This window comes from Pelobates fuscus, chromosome 2, assembly GCF_036172605.1.
Source record: "Pelobates fuscus isolate aPelFus1 chromosome 2, aPelFus1.pri, whole genome shotgun sequence".
NCBI lineage: Eukaryota > Metazoa > Chordata > Amphibia > Anura > Pelobatidae > Pelobates > Pelobates fuscus.
In genome coordinates, this window is record NC_086318.1 from 48,164,810 (window position 1) to 48,181,525 (window position 16,716).

General features: G+C 43.1%; 1 protein-coding gene across 5 annotated transcripts in view; it reads right to left on the reverse strand.

Annotated features, from left to right (window-relative positions):
- KCNS3 (potassium voltage-gated channel modifier subfamily S member 3) overlaps positions 1-16,716 on the reverse strand; it is a 131,055-nt gene that overhangs the window by 13,302 nt on the left and 101,037 nt on the right. For 3 of the 5 annotated variants that reach the window (XM_063442130.1, XM_063442133.1, XM_063442134.1), the window contains exon 2: positions 8,397-8,496. The exons of 1 other annotated variant lie outside the window; for it this stretch is intronic. The gene's annotated coding sequence lies outside the window, so the exon portion shown is untranslated. Of the gene's footprint in view, positions 1-8,396; positions 8,590-16,716 lie in introns of all 5 variants that reach the window. One more of the 5 variants, XM_063442131.1, reaches the window with a different exon arrangement.

The following is a 16,716-nucleotide window of genomic DNA, read 5'->3' on the forward strand; positions in this document are numbered from 1 at the left end:
GCATAATGCAGCCTTTTTTCCTAATATTTATTACTTTGTACAGTCCACATTAAATGCCTGTGGACCTTTGCTCTTCCCATTTTTATCCCTACAGTAAGAACAATACACATATATATTACTTCCTTAATGTAATTTCAACTAGCTTGCCACCAGCACTGTCCTTATGTAAATTCAGGAGAGATGCTTAAAGGAACACTACAGCGTAAGCGTACAGACATGTATTTCTAACGCTACATTGTTCCTCTACCTCTATAGGTGCCGCCACCCTGCACGGGATTAAAAGGTAAGTTTTACTTACCTTACATCCCGCTGTGCACTGGTCTCTGTGCGGTCACCTGCCTCCCTGGCTGAAATCATCAAGATTTATGATCACAGCCAATCCAATGCTTCCCCATAGGAAAGCATCGGGAGGCTAGTGCTCATGCAGTGCTGCGCCAAGTACCGGTAATTTGATGTATAACCGCGTTTAACGGCATGTTAACCCTGCAATGAAAACGTTGCTGTTCATGCAAATCTATCCCTTGAGAAAGACACCAGTGGGTGCTGAAACGTTGTCTGGGTTCATTTAACACGTGTCTCTCTATGGTAGGCTAATAATTGGGACTGCTTAGCCCTTTTTCACTTTATGTTTGTGATTTATTGTTGATCTATTTGTATGGAAAAAAGATGACTTATTATTACGTATTGTTGACTGGTGTGCATCTTTGTTCTTTGCAAATCGTTCCTGCAAAATGGCAATGTTTTTAGCTACAGGGTTAAAATGACAAGGGCTTGGGGTGAAGTGGTGTGGATGCCTATACAGTCTCTTTAATGAGGTTTGTGGATACCAGGCTAACAGTAAGTGTGTTTATCCAACAGTACGGTATGGTGCAGAGGGATTACCAGTTTCTAAAAAGTAACAAAGAACAGAACTGGTGGCATGTTCTGAGATATATAGTTTCATGCATAAATATTCCAATATTGTTTTTCTGCCTTACACATGGCACAAACCAACAAATGACCAAACAATATTACAATGCAAACCCTCCTGGTCTAATAAAGCATTTTACAGCCCAATTTAGGTATTTGTGAGTAAATATTAACAAGAAAAAACAAAATATGTGGCTGTCATTCAAACCCCTTATATTATTATTTAGCCGAGCCACATTTTGCTGTAGAAACAGCTTTTAATAGTCGGGTGGCTTGGACTGCAATCTTTATGTAACATACCATCCCACATTTCAAATGGACAAAGAGGCATACTTTATTTATTTGGGGTGGAGTGGAGTGGAGTGGGGTGGAGGTGTGACCGGGGTGGGCATGTTGTGAGAAGTTTTAGATGACTTACTAATACCGTAATTTCTGCAGCTACAATATAATTAAGAATAAGAACAATGTATCATATTTTACAGACTGATTTCTAAAAGATAGGAATCAGCACAGTTCATATGACCACACAGTGCCAATTCAGACCGGGGTTGGAATACCCCTCTAAGACAATCCAAAAATGTAATTCATATCGCACATGCACGTTATAACACTGTTTCATGAGCACTTTATCATTACAGTGCCTGCTTACCTGGTATTGTCTGTACTTTAAGGTATCAATATGTGCAATATTTCTAACACAATATTAACCCCTTAAGGACACATGACGTGCCTGACACGTCATGATTCCCTTTTATTCCAGAAGTTTGGTCCTTAAGGGGTTAACGGGACATTGTAGGCACCCAGATCACTTCAGCTCATTGAAGTGGTCTCAGTGCTGTGTCCTTTTTGCACCTAGTGCTGCAATGTAAAATATTGCAGTTCCAGAGAACTACAATGTAAAATATTGCAGTTCCAGAGAACTGCAATGTTTCCATTGCAGCTCTAAATCTGCCCTTAGTGGCTGTCTACCAAACAACCTCTGGGGGCACTTTCGGAACCCAAACGGACTTTTGTTATCTTAAAATTGTCGACTAATAATGCACCTGTACTCCGGTCTCCTCTACTTTTCATTGTAAATGTGTTCAGTTAAAAGGACATGCATCAAGGGGCGGAGCTTGACCGCCGACAAAGATGGCCGCGGACTAGTGAGGCTCTGAAACGGCAGGCACACAATCAGCACACATCAGCGGCGGAATAGCCCACAACAACCCCGCAGACCACTCACCGTAACCCCGACCCCTGCTATACCCGATCGGAATGGGAGGAGGTAGGAAATCAAAGTCCGGTGCGGCTGTAGCACCGATTTTTAAAACCCGACTGGACAAAGACGCCCTAGGCACTGCCAGCCAACAGGCCTCTGACTCTGAATCAGACACCAGCACGACCAGCCGCAGAAATGACTCCTCACCCCTCACTAAAAAAGACCTCAAAGACCTCCTGACAGACATGAAGTCACTCGTGGCATCTGAGCTCACCAAACACCTAGCTCCGCTCAAAAAAGGCCTGACAGACCTTAGTAAACGCACACGCGAACTGGAAGACAAAATGGACGATGTGACTGCCTCTACCTCCACTCACGACATCACCCTCAAAGAAATACAGGAACAACTGGCAAATCTGGAGGACGCCCAAGAAGACTTAAATAACAGGTCCAGGCATAACAACATCCGCATCAGGGGCCTTCCAGAATCGTCCACACCGGAGGAACTCACCACCATACTCCACGAAGCATTCAGCGGCCTGCTCCCTGACGCCCCGCCATCTGACCTCCTCCTAGACAGGGCGCACAGAGCCCTCCGCCCACCATCTGCAAACCCCACGCAGCCCAGAGACATCATAATACGCTGCCACTACTTCCACATAAAGGAGGCAATCATGAGGGCAACCAGGGAGACCCCGCTACAAATAGAGGGCCACACAGTCCAATTATACCATGACCTGGCGCCAACAACCCTACGCAAGCGGCGCAAACTAAGACCCCTGACCTAAGCCCTACAAGCCAGAAGGATCCGCTACTCATGGGGCCATCCGTTTAAATTGATGGTAAGACATGAAAACCACACCTATCTGCTACACAAACTGTCAGAGGCCCAGGACCTTGCAGATCAGCTGGGTCTCCGTGACCTCAGCCGGAACCCTGGTGGCGCAGGCACGGCAGCCTGTCCCCTCAAACCGATGAGATCAACTACCCCACAGGGGGCAACGCCCGAACCAGTCCCTGCAAGACTAGCCAACTGGCATAAACGGCACCCACATTCCTGTCTGCATCGGACCGCAAAGATACAAGCAGTTCGGACCAGACGGCCTCTTGACCTCGGCCATGGGCACCACCTGCAACCCACGACCCTCAAGAACATGGCATACCGGCTGCCCGGACACCACGGGCACCCGCTACCCTGCTGACCCTGGAATTTCGGCAAACAGTTCACACCACGCACCCGAAGCGATAACCCACGAGGCCTGGCGGCGCCTCTTCGACATACCGAACGGAGGGGCGCACCATAAATGCTTCCGAAACCTTCCATACTGGCACCCTCAACAACCCGGGACACGAACTCCCCCACCAACCTCTCATAACGAAGAGACCCCCCCACAAGAACCTACCCAAATAACAGCCGCCCCACAAAGACCCCCCCAGGACAAGAGAAGCTCGCTGAAGATCCCTAGCAAATGAAAGACTACACCCCCCAAGCCGAAAACCCCAAACCAAAAGAAGAGGCTGCACTACATGAAGGACTGTAGTAAGATTCCGCAAACATGGGGAAACACAGATATCAGGCTAAATGCATAGACAAAGAAGACCACACACAAGGGGCAGGGGGAGATGGACTGGGGCCCTTGCGGCCCTCCCTGCCCCCCCCGCTCCTGACCGGGGCTGAGGGTGCGGGGGGCCGCGACGGTCCTAGATAGAGAGAGGGGGATAACGTCATGCTTGTATGCGCGGCGCGGTCTTTCTCCCTTGGTGGGGGGGACGGGGCTGTTTAAGCGGTGCCAACCCGGTGCCTGAGGGCCCTGTGGCTGCCCCGGCCCCCCCGCCGTGCGCGGGACCGGGTCGTGCACTGAATAACATGGGACGGGATGCAAGACATAGCACTAAACGAATGTATACAAATGTATAGAAATAGATGTAAGACTACATACAGAACCGAAAGACAGGGGATATGGTACAGCTCAGAATAAATGCTTAGCCATGGAAACGCTGTTGTTGTGAATTGCGGGGGCGAACTGGGGCTCTCGCGGCCCCTCCCCCTCCCCCCCGGACATGGGGGAGAGAAAATGTACTGAAGATCTGATATGACTTGTGTTATTCTATGTCATGCACTAAGACGACCTGACGCACGACACGAGAAGCAATGCCCTCAGAAACCCACATAAAGCGGCCCCGGCACCTCACCGCTAGGGCACGTGACTCTCCCCCGATCCCAGGTGGACACGCCCACAGTCAGAACCTGTTGGCCCCGCCCCTCACTCACGGCCCTTCGCGCCCCGCGGTACAGACGCTTAAACTGGTAACCACTCACGAACCCCTTCCGAACAGAGAATCAGGGCTTAGGAGAGTAAGGAGATTGGAATGTCCGGTGCCTCAACAGAGCACGATATGCCCACAAATTGTATATATGTTCAAATGTACATAGTTACGGAGAATAGCCACAGTAAAAATGAATCTCCTACCCAAATTCCTCTATGCCTTCCAAGCCCTGCCCATTCCATGCAAAAAGACTGACCTTAAACTCCTACAAACGGCGATAGACCACTTTATCTGGAACGGACGCAAACCCCGGATTCGCCGATCCACCCTGTACGTCCCCACACCCATACGGAGGACTAGGCCTTCCCAATTTCACACACTACCTACAAGCAGCGCACTTGGCACAAATTCAACACTGGCACCTCCCCCCAGCCCACAAACGCTGGGTAGACCTCGAACACCTCATCTTTGGACGTGACCACCCTTCCCAATACATGTGGCTCCCAAGACAGCATAGGCCCCTACCACCTCCCACTTCCCCAACAATCACCTACTCACTAGACCTATGGGACCGCCTCAGCAACAAATTCGACCTGTCCACAGGCACATCACCCCTCACCCCAATTCTCCGCAACAAAATGTTCCCACCAGGCTTAACACCACAACACTATCCGACTCCTTAAATACATTCGACCATTTCCGATTCTTACAACTCCGCAGCTTCGCAACAACAAACGAAATCCGACTAGCGGCCACATCAGCCTTCACAACATTCGAGCGGCATTGCCTCCGCTCACCATCCCGAAAAAGCTAAATATCCGACCTATATCTGTCACTGACAACCCACCACTCCCAAGTGGCACTACCATACATCTCTGCATGGGAAAAGGACCTGGGAACTCCTGGAGACCCCACTGACTGGTCTGACATCTGGGCGACCACCAAATCAATTTCGATTTGTACCACCCACAAAGAACAGGCCTACAAAATGCTGTTCCGGTGGTATCTCACACCCCAACGCTTAATGGCCATGAAAAGAACCCCCTCCAACCTTTGCTGGAAACTGTGCGGTGACATTGGCACCTTTTTCCACTGCTGGTGGACTTGCCCCAAACCCACCCCCCTCTGGAAGTCCATCACAAACCTCTTAACTAAAATTCTCCACAAACCGGTACCCCTAGACCGCTGGGCACTCCTACTCTCAAAACCAATTGACCCTTTCACCCGCAACGAAAATAAACTTATAGCCAGAAAAGCTTTAGCCACCCGTAGAGCAATAGCAGAAGTATGGTCAACCCCGCATGAACCGTTGTTTTTTCATACTGTTACTACCTAACTTTTAACCTTTCCATTCTGTAAAACTGTTTTTACCCTGCAAAATGAAAATAAAGAATCTTTAAAAAAAAAAAAAAGGACATGCATCACTCTGAGACAACTGTTTTGTTTCAAAACTGTAGCTTTGAATGAGAGAGTTGCCTCAATCTTCAGGCTGACAAAAGCAGGTAAATATTTATTTTGCATTTTTACCAGCTTGTTCTTATTGACATACATACCATCACATACTTTTATTCAAAAGGCAACAGCAGGGGCTCTAATAATTAGAGATACGAGTAAATTGGAAATCATGGGGTGTCTCTTTAAAGTCTGACTTTACAACTGGAAGTCTGTTTCAGCTACATTCGCACAAGGGACGTTGAAAGACCTACAATGTGTTTTATTAATGCCGCTCCAACATTTGCCTCTAGATTCCATCTCATTTGATAATTATAAATTGATCACTCCATAAGCAAGCTGAATTTGTAATGTAATTACATGATCAGTCACCGCAGGAATGGAATTCAGATTCCCCCCAAGGGAAGGGATTTATAAGGAATAATCCTATTTCTTGTTTAAAGATCCAAGCCTTGTGTTTAAAATTAACGCAAGAGTCGGCTTCATTGACAGTTAAAGTGCTGTGCACGCAGCTAGTCAACACGCTATTCTACATAAGTAGACTAACAGATTTAATGGCATCATATTTAAACTTATCATTTAAGCTTTAAAATGACCATATAGTCACCCAGACTATGTCATCTCATTGATTGACAGAGTCCTTGTCCTTTTAACCCTGCAAAGTAAAATTGTAGTTCTTTTTGAACTACGTCCACCACTAGTGCCTTTCAGTAAACATTGGCCATGTGAATTGGGAGCCCCATAGAAACTTCATTAGGCCACCTCTATGAGGAGCATTCGATTGGACATCAGTGGGGGATGCCATGCCTTAAAAAAACATAAATAAAACTTTTTAAAAAAAAAAATATTTTAAGGCACACAGGGGTGGGGGTAATGAAAGCAAGTAGGGAGAGGGACGCTAATCCTTTAATGGTGAAATCTGATCAATATAGATCGATACAGAAGTTGGTTTGCAAAAATTGTTGCAGTCTTTGCCAGTATCCTTAGAAAACCTATTTAATTCTCATCTTACCATTTTACTAAAAAAAAATTACCTGGGAATAGTCATAAACAAATTTATGAAGTTTATTCACTAAAAACAGAGTTTGGCCAATCATTCGTAAGACTGGTGATTCTTTAAGGGAAACTCCAGTGCCAGGAAAACAATCCGTTTTCCTGGCACTGGAGGGTCCCTCTCCCTCCCACCCCCCAATCCCCGGTTACTGAAGGGGTGAAAACCCCTTCAGTCACTTACCTCAGGCAGTGACATGTCCCACTTCGCTGCTTGCTCCTCCCCCGCCGCTCCACCTTCTTCCTCCGTCGGCCGGTGGGCGAGACTGATCCCGCCCAACGGCCGAGGAGTCCCAATGCGCATGCGCGGCAATGCCGCACATGCGCATTGGCGCACCCCATAGGAAAGCATTGAAAATTAATTTCAATGCTTCCCTATGGGGAATAGAGCGACGCTGGAGGTCCTCACACAGCGTGAGGACGTCCAGCGACGCTCTAGCACAGATAATCTGTGCTAGGGACCAGGAAGTTCCCTCTAGTGGCTGCCTAGTAGACAGACACTAGGGGAGGACTTAACCCTGCAAGGTAATTATTGCAGTTTATAAAAAAACTGCAATAATTACACTTGCAGGGTTAAGGGTAGTGGGAGTTGGCACCCAGACCACTCCAATGGACAGAAGTGGTCTGGGTGCCTGGAGTGTCCCTTTAATATTTTTATTGTAAGACCCACATTACAGTGTCATGCAGGAAGCACTACTGAGGGCCAGCACTGTGCAGCCCGAGGACAGTTCCCTGGTGTCCCCGGACGCAACGGGGAACTAAAGCCTTGATTTAATAGTTTTGGATACGATTTTCAAATAAATTAATATTGCTGGATTCAATTAAATAATAAAATATCAAAAAATATATATTACATATAAAAATGTATCGATATATAAAAAAAACGAAATATTAAAATAAATTTAATGTATTAAATCAGTTGAAAAGCTTTTCCAACAATAATCGAGGCCTAAATCATGACGACCGTGCTACAGGTCTCAGACATCATAGAAACATAGAATGTGACGGCAGATAAGAACCATTCGTCCCATCTAGTCTGCCCATCGGGACTGTTGGATGTCTTGTGTGAGTTTAGAAGGCCATCTCAACTTCCCTCTCTCAATTTTTTTTTTTTTTTTTAAAAAGAAGCAATTTCCATAGGGAGCCTACATGATAATCAAAAAATATAAAACCTATACATAATGAAATATTTCTGTTATACTTCATCAAAAACTGTTCTGGCCTATTGCTTAAAAAAAATGAACAACCCTTTAAAAAGCTTAATAAAATCTTAATTACAATAAATATTATATATATAACTTTGTATTGTTAGGTTCCCCTAACGCCTCAGGCAACAGTGCACTGCTCCTTATGCCAACTGGCACAGCCTGCTCCAGGGCACATGTTGGTAGAATGATAAGCTGATTTGATTAATAAATGACAAATTACAATGATTACTAAACGAAAAGAGAAAAACATTTAGAGATGGATCAATTATACAAAATGCAGCTGCCTGGATGATTACATGTATTCTTACCTGACAGTTTTCGCATACTTTTAGCTGTAGTGCCCGTTCTTGTTGTTAGGCTTGTCCTTGTAGCACGGACTAAATCCCAGCTGATACATTGCCCTCCAAGCTGTTGAATGTAAATATCCATTTTATACACTTCAGCAAGCATTTCATCTTAGCAATTCCATTTATCAAAACCTCTATATCAGAATGGCTTCTTCTGTGAATATAAATGTTGCATTGTAAAATGAGATTTCGCAAACACTAAACAAAGCTTCATACACTTCAGAACCATGGTTAGAAAGGTCGTTAAAAGCGTTTTAAACTCTGTTTCCACATTAGTAGCTCAATATATCCCTCATCTACTCTGGAACGGAACCTCAAATGCCTTTTCCTATGGTTCTGTTATATTGTTTTCTAACTTTGGTCCCCTGGGGTCATAGGTGTTGTTAGATGGTGCTTTAGGCATTGAAACCAAAAATGTCCTTCTATAGAGATACAGCTTCAATTTACTTATATAACAAAAGTATACTAATCCATTAATCATTTTAAATCCATATGTGATTTAATTGCCAATATAACGAGGCACCCCAGGCACTATAACCACTGCATAGCGCGAAAAAACATTGGCATTTGCCAGGGTACCTAGATGCTTTAAGTTTGGTCTCCTCTTCTGATGTATCTAAAGTTGGATTAGATACATCACATTGGCCCTATCAGAAGACGAGGGTGGGCGGAAAACCAAAAATGACAATTTACTGTGGGGATGAGGATACTCCTGGCACCATTACATTTACGATGAGATTTAGTGGTTATAGTGCCTACACTGACTGTATATGTAAGACAAATGCTGCAATATTTTACTTAAACCTAATAACAAAACCAAGGGACAGAAAACGTGTGCAGTGTGTCATCTGTGATGTTAAACCATGCCTTTAGATCAGCTATTATGGAAATACAGCCGATAAACAACAGTTGTGGACCAACTCAGCCGTTGCATGACTGGTGCTTTGTTATGATATACGTGGTGATTGACTAGCACAGCAAATTCCTACGAGCTGACAATGGAAAGGCAACGGGTGGCTGCATTTCTTAATGTAGTATAAAGTAAGAACAGTAAGCATGTTAATTGAGTTGTGTATAAAACTGCGGAATGAACAGGTTGCTAAATTTTATAATGCTGATTCATTCATTTTTTACGTAGAATTCATATAATAGAATTTATTTACACATAGAATTAATAGAGCAGAAAACAAGATCAGCACAACAGTAACCAATACACTGACACATTTCTGTATAGTATATATTGAGTTTTACTGCCGTGTGATACCCTAATAGAGTACACATTACTGAGAGTAACCAATACACTGATACATTTCTGTATAGTATATATTGAGTTTTACTGCCGTGTGATACCCTAATATAGTACACATTACTGAGAGTTCTATTGCTGTGAGGTTCTGAGATACACCCACTTGCAGTGGACTAGGAGTTGTACTGCTGTGGAACGTTTTCATAATTTGCTTAGACATAGCACGCATTACTGTGAGTTTTACTGCTGTGGAGCTCTGTGTGACACTCATACTCACTGCACATTACTGTGAGTTTTACTGCTGTGGAGCTCTGTGTGACACTCATACTCACTGCACATTACAGCGAGTTTTACTGCTGTGGAGCTCTGTGTGACACTCATGCCCACTGCACATTACTGTGAGTTTTACTGCTGTGGAGCTCTGTGTGACACTCATGCCCACTGCACATTACTGTGAGTTTTATTGCTGTGGAGCTCTGTGTGACACTCATGCCCACTGCACATTACTGTGAGTTTTATTTCTGTGGAGCTCTGTGTGACACTCATACTCACTGCACATTACTGAGTTTTACTGCTGTGGAGCTCTGTGTGCCACTCATGCCCACTGCACATTACTGAGTTTTACTGCTGTGGAGGTCTGTGTGCCACTCATGCCCACTGCACTTTACTGAGTTTTACTGCTGTTGAGCTCTGTGCCACTCATGCCCACTGCACATTACTGTGAGTTTTACTGCTGTGGAGCTCCGTGATAGTATTGTTTTGGAACTTTGTGGAATACTCATGCACACTGTGTGTTATTTTATAAAATTGTAAATGGGACACAGGTATCAAGCCCTCAGTGAATACCATCCAAGCAACCTAGTTTTTTACTCTACCCTTACCTCTTGTGTCACTATACCCCACTACCTCTACCATGTAAGCTCATTGAGAAGGGCCCTCAAGCCCTCTGTTCCTGTGTGTCCAACACGTATGGTTTCAACTACGTGTCTGCCAGTCCAACCATTGTACAGCGCTGCGGAATCTGTTGGCACTTTATAAATAATAATAATAATCACCTGAAAGTTTGAGAGACTGTCAATCACAAAGGATGGATATTTAAAATTTATACAGTAGTAATTCACTACAATAATTAGCATCTCACGTTTTATTGTGCCATAGCCTATGGGAGCTTACGGTGAAAGTACCAAAGTTCACTTCCTCCAGATGGCTCTCATGGACCAGAATATTTGGATACAATATTTCTAATTAGAGGACAGTGAAACATCAATGATTAGCTTAGATTGATTAGCTTTTCACTGAAATGTCAAACCAAGTAGAATACAAGAAACGATACAGTTGACGTATTAATGCTTTTTCAAGAGCGTTGCACTAAAAGCCCAAGAAAACAAACTAATCCTTCTTGCTTTCATGTTCCTAATGCATCAGCTAAGGAAGGGATTCTTACTGTGGAATCCCTAGAGTTATGTGTTTTCTTGATAAATGCTCTGAATTGCACTGGGCAACTCACAGGAAAAATGATCTTTACACATAAGTAGAAATACACCAGTGCAGTTTAACAAACACAGGGTGTAATTTTTCCACATTCATTTAATGAATCACAGATGCAATCTTTTATTTGAATTAAATACGTCTATAATACTAAAAGTACAGCAGTTAAAAGAGCACTCAGAACTCCACATTAAAATATTTTTTTATATAGGTTATCGTGCAAAGAGGTCCCTTGTCCCCATATCGCTGCTCAGCTTTATAGAAGACCGCCTACTCAGTGAAAGAAGTCACATGGGGAAGTTCTACTTCCTCCCCAGCTGTACAAGAATAAGTCTGCTAAGCCACATATCCCATTAATCTCTGCTGCAGGTGTGTATGAAATGTGTTCAGCACCAACTAAAAGTAAAAAATTGAGTATCAGAACAGGCGCATTCACTTCCCGGTCTGTGCAAAGGGCAGTTCTTACGTTGTAATTGTAATTTTTTAATATTATAAGTCACACGGTGGTGTGTGAAAGACGGTTTTGCTGCCGCCCACCTGTTCACCTGGCACAAAGGCTCTGCCATCTAGTATTCGGGGGACTGAGAGAATGTGTGCAGATAGAGCATTTAATCACAGTGAATTTTAACCAGACTTAGGGCATGTAAACCAATTCACGATTCATTATTAAATACTGACTATAAGTCACTTACCAGTGACAATCACGCATTTAGAAGTTACAACAAAGAGCTGAACGCAGTAAGTGTTTGTGAGTAGGAGACACCGGTAACCAATTGAGGTTCATTCTGATCCCTATATAAACAGATGCAAACACAAGTTCAGTGCACTTTTGGAAAAGCCCTCCCTGGGTTAAACGCATTCAGTGTTTGATTATTACTGGATTTTATGTGCACTAGCGGTCTGTTTTTAACAGTTTGTATTATTTTGTGTTAACAAAGTCTACTCCTTTTTTTAACATATTGACTTGAGTTGTTGCTCATCTGGTAGCCTGTTTCCCATTATATGTGGTGGGTATTAAGCCACCAAAGCTCCTCATTCAGAGCAGATCCTCTGGAATTCGAACATAGGACACTTATTAACATTTGTCATATACTTTGCGGGTATTTACTGCACTATTGGAGTTTCTCTTTTTTGTTTTTAAATATTTTGTTGAGCCTTCATTTTGAATATATCCATCATATCTGGCTGGATTATATCCCACGTTGGGGATTGTACCGTCTGTGCTGTTACCACTAGAGCTTTTATTCCAGAAGTTTGGTCCTTAAGGGGTTAAAGAGGGAGTGCGTTTTTTACATATTACATTTTGTTTCACTAGTATCTATAAACTACCCTATGATTCCTTTTTTAAATGTTCACATTTTTAAGCAAAACTCCACTGCATATGTTAAGATTTCCACCAATTACATGTATGTATATGCATGTTTAATTACACAGGTGTTTTTACAAATTTGGCTTGGTTTTTCAATATTTCTTTGTGTTATTTCACAATTCAATTTAATTTATTTTGAAGCTCGTCTGCACTCTGGGGTGACGCATCCCTTTTAATGACTCAACCCTCTTCTCTTCTTGTATCAACACTAATGAATGACCCATCTCTGAAGGGACTTTCTCCCCGTATTCATCCAGACAGCTGCTGGTGAGTTTGCAGTCATGGTTGTAAAGATCTGTCTGCGTGTATGAATCAGTCTGTGTATGTATAGATCAGTCTGTGTGTATGGATCAGTCTGTGTGTATGGATCAGTCTGTGAATGTATGGATCAGTTTGTGTGTGTATGGATCAGTCTGTGTGTATGGATCAGTCTGTGAATGTATGGATGAGTCTGTGTGTGTTGATCAGTCTGTGTATGTATGGGTCAGTCTGTGTGTGTGTGTGTGCCCATATTGGTCAGTGTGTGCGTATATGATCAGTGAGTGTGTGCATGGATCATTGTTTGTATGCATTTTCATACAGGTCAGTCTTATGTGTGTGTATGGGTCAAAGTGTGTTTTCAGTTAATGTGTGTATGTGTCAGTGTTTGTGAATCTGTAAATATAGGTCACGAGAAAAGCTCCCATGCATGATTAAATGTGAACAAGATTTAGGGACTTATTTTGCTCATGGCTAAAAAATGGCTTACCATTGGCTAAAAGTGGTGATACACTCAATGGAAAGGAATTAAGAGCCAGAAAGAGCAGAAAAGAATTTCCACAGGATGTCCCTCTGCTCTCCAACCACAGCAATCACAGTGCATGCCAATTTGCTTCACCACAGCCAGTTTCACATCCTACCCCCTCGCCTCTTCACAGCCACAGATCTCTTACTTACTGTCAAAACTCCAGCCAGTTTCATGATCATAATGTCCACTCTATCCTCCCAATTAAAGGGTCACTATAGTCATCTCTAGATGCAGTAACTGAGATGGCCACTAGAGGTCCTTTATATTTCACAGTTGTAATGTGTGCAGCACACTCTGCACGGACACAGTGAACGCTACACATAGAGATGTATTGGTTCAATGCATCTCTCTTAGAAAATTCTGATTGGCCTTCCAATGCTTCCCTATGGGAACGCATTAGATTGGCTGAGATCATCAAGATTAATGATCTCAGCCATGGAGGCAGGGCCAGCAATGGCGAGACCTGGCAGGGTCAGCCATGACAAGAGAAAAGGTAGGTAAGATACCTTCTTACTCCATTCTGTGGGTGACCAGACATCTAAATTGCTAGTCCAGCACTATACTAAACTAACAATATAATGTTAGGAATATATGTATATGTCCTTGTGGCAGCCTACTCGGAGGGGACCCGAGTGTTGCCGCCAAGACTACCTGAGTATAGCCATTATAGCTGTTCATTCTAAGGATGAAGAAGAACGGATTTATTGAATAAAAGAACACGCTTTTATACCTGGGTCCCCAGCAAGAAGAACATCAGAAGAACAATGGATATTGAAACATACCTGGCGCCTAGGTGTCTGTGCCTGATCATATCAGCCTCATACCCATTCTGCCCAAAAAGTGCTCTGGTCAGAGGTGCCTAGTCCATATGGTCAGGATGCTAATCCTCCAATCTGGCGTAGAGTTCCAGAGTGCTGGGTGGAAAGTCCTGGTCACTTTCAACAATGTCGCTTTCAGTGTGTACATTGAGCTCCCTCAAGTCCTGAGTATTGTTTGATGCCTCACCACCTCCTCTGTCACCCCTCCAAATAGCACTGTGGTTGGAGGCCCTGGGGCTGAGAACGGCCTCAAAGACATTTTACCAGATCCTCCAGGGTTTTGATGTTTCTGTGACCGCTGGAAAGGGTACTATGTGGGTGATCATGGTTCTCTTAGGAGGAGGTGGTGGTTATTATTATTATTTTATTATTTATATAGCACCAGCAAATTCCATATCGCTGTACAATGGGTGGACTAACAGACACGTAATTGTAACCAGACAAATGGATGCACAGGAACAGAGGGGTCGAGGGCCCTGCTCAATGAGTTTACATGCTAGAGGGAATGGGGTATAGTGACACAAAAGGTATAAGTAGGGGTAATGAAATAGGCTGCTAGAAAAGTATTCACTGAGAACTTAGATTATTTTTGACAGTTGCAGGAGAGGAGTCAATAAACCCGCTAACAGTTTAAATTATATGCTTTCCTGAAGAAGTGTGTTTTCAAAGATTTTTTGAAGGAGTGGAGACTGGGTGAAAGTTTAACGGAGAAGGGAAGGTAGTTCCACAGAAAAGGTGCAGCCCTGGAGAAGTCTTGGAGGAGAGCTTTAGATGTGGGAATATGGACAGAGGATAGACGTAGGTCTTCGGCAGAGCGCAGGGGCCTCAACGGGACATACTTGTGTATTAGGGAGGATAGGTAGGTAGGAGTAGCATTATGTAGGGACTTGTAAGCAAGCACCAGAATCTTGTTGGAAGTATTTACCCTGCTTAGCTAGGTCACACTGCCTTCTGTAGCACAGAGCCATAGAAATTTGACTTTGTGTAGAACGTGAAATGAAAAACCTTTGGATAGATGGATTACATTTTTTCATCTTATAAGACCCTTACATGTCTCTTGTCAAGGGAGACTTCAGATGCCTCACTAATTATCCTCCGTAGCAATTTAATTTACAACCATTTGTAACTTCAACAGCAACCCTTTGATTTATTAAATACCATTGATTATCTGCCTGCCTTTGATGCTGGTAGCATTTGATTGGAGAATTCCATGGCTGGCTTGCACAAGGGCACATTAGATTCCAATCCATTTGTACACAAAACGAATAAGAATGTTTTCATAATTTTATAATAAGTTATTTGTTTTAGATTTAACTTCTACTTAACAACTTTGACAGGTATTAGATTGGGACAGGAGAAGGTAGGCAAGAGTAGCATAGGGGATGCCAGTGCCATGTCTTTCTTGTGCACATAAGTACAAAAAGGAAGAATTTCTGCCCAGCAAGGTGGTCACATAGCAGTGATCTGAAATGTTCTAGAATTCACCAAGGGCATCGTGTTTGGAGTAAGCTTTCACACATCACTTTGCTTGGGCATCTATTCAATATAACACCTATTAATATCAGGCTTTGTGTATAGAAAAAAACTCCACAGTAATAAATCTCTGCATAATGTGCTTATATCAGTGTATTATTACAGATCTCCACATCAATACAACTCACATCAATATTCAGTATGTCTGAGCATATTCTAAGTATCAAAGTAACAGAACTCACAGTAATATGCAGTGTGTGTGGGATTATTATCACAGAGTTCCACAGCAATACAAGTTGCAGGAATGTGCAAAGTGTAACTGTATTATCACAGAGGTCATAGAAATTCATACAACAAAGAGGTCATAATCTATAAATTGCAGTTAAAAAAAATCTGTAATATTAGGAATACTTACATGTATTACTAATGTTACAGTAAATTCAGAAAGTTTAGATTATCCCACCCCCAAATAATAAAATAAATCAATTAAAAACTTTATGTAACTTTATTTCCCCGGTGTGCCAATCTTGCTGCAGTTACCATTCCTTCCAGGCTGAGATCATCATTACTGATAACCTCAGCCAATTCAATGCTTCCCCATAATGAATCATTGGGGGCTAGTGAACATACTCTGCACTCATGGTGATACACTAATCAGCATCTCCTCATAGCACAGTTTAGTAGCTCATGCAGAGCGTGCACATATCGAATGTTGGTTCTGCATATGTTGCAGGACTGCTCATGGAAGTACAATAGTGCCAATCTGAGTGACAGCCACTAGAGGTGCCTTAGGAAGCAATGTAAACTCTGTCTTTTCTCAAAAAAGGCAGTGTTTGCATCGCTGGGACAGCAGGGACAGTCTCTTTGCACCAGGACCAATGCATTAAGCTGTAATGGTTCTGGTGCTGAGTGGGTCCCTTTAAAAATATTAAATTTCATTGTGTAAATAACAATATTTTGAACTACTTTTAAAGTTTCATTTTCATAAATTAGAACAGCCCTGAAGGCAAGTCACCCCCCATACACATAATTTTATAATAAATAAAGCTAATAAATAGCTTTCCCCCCTTTAGTCATTATACATTTTGGGTGATATGGGT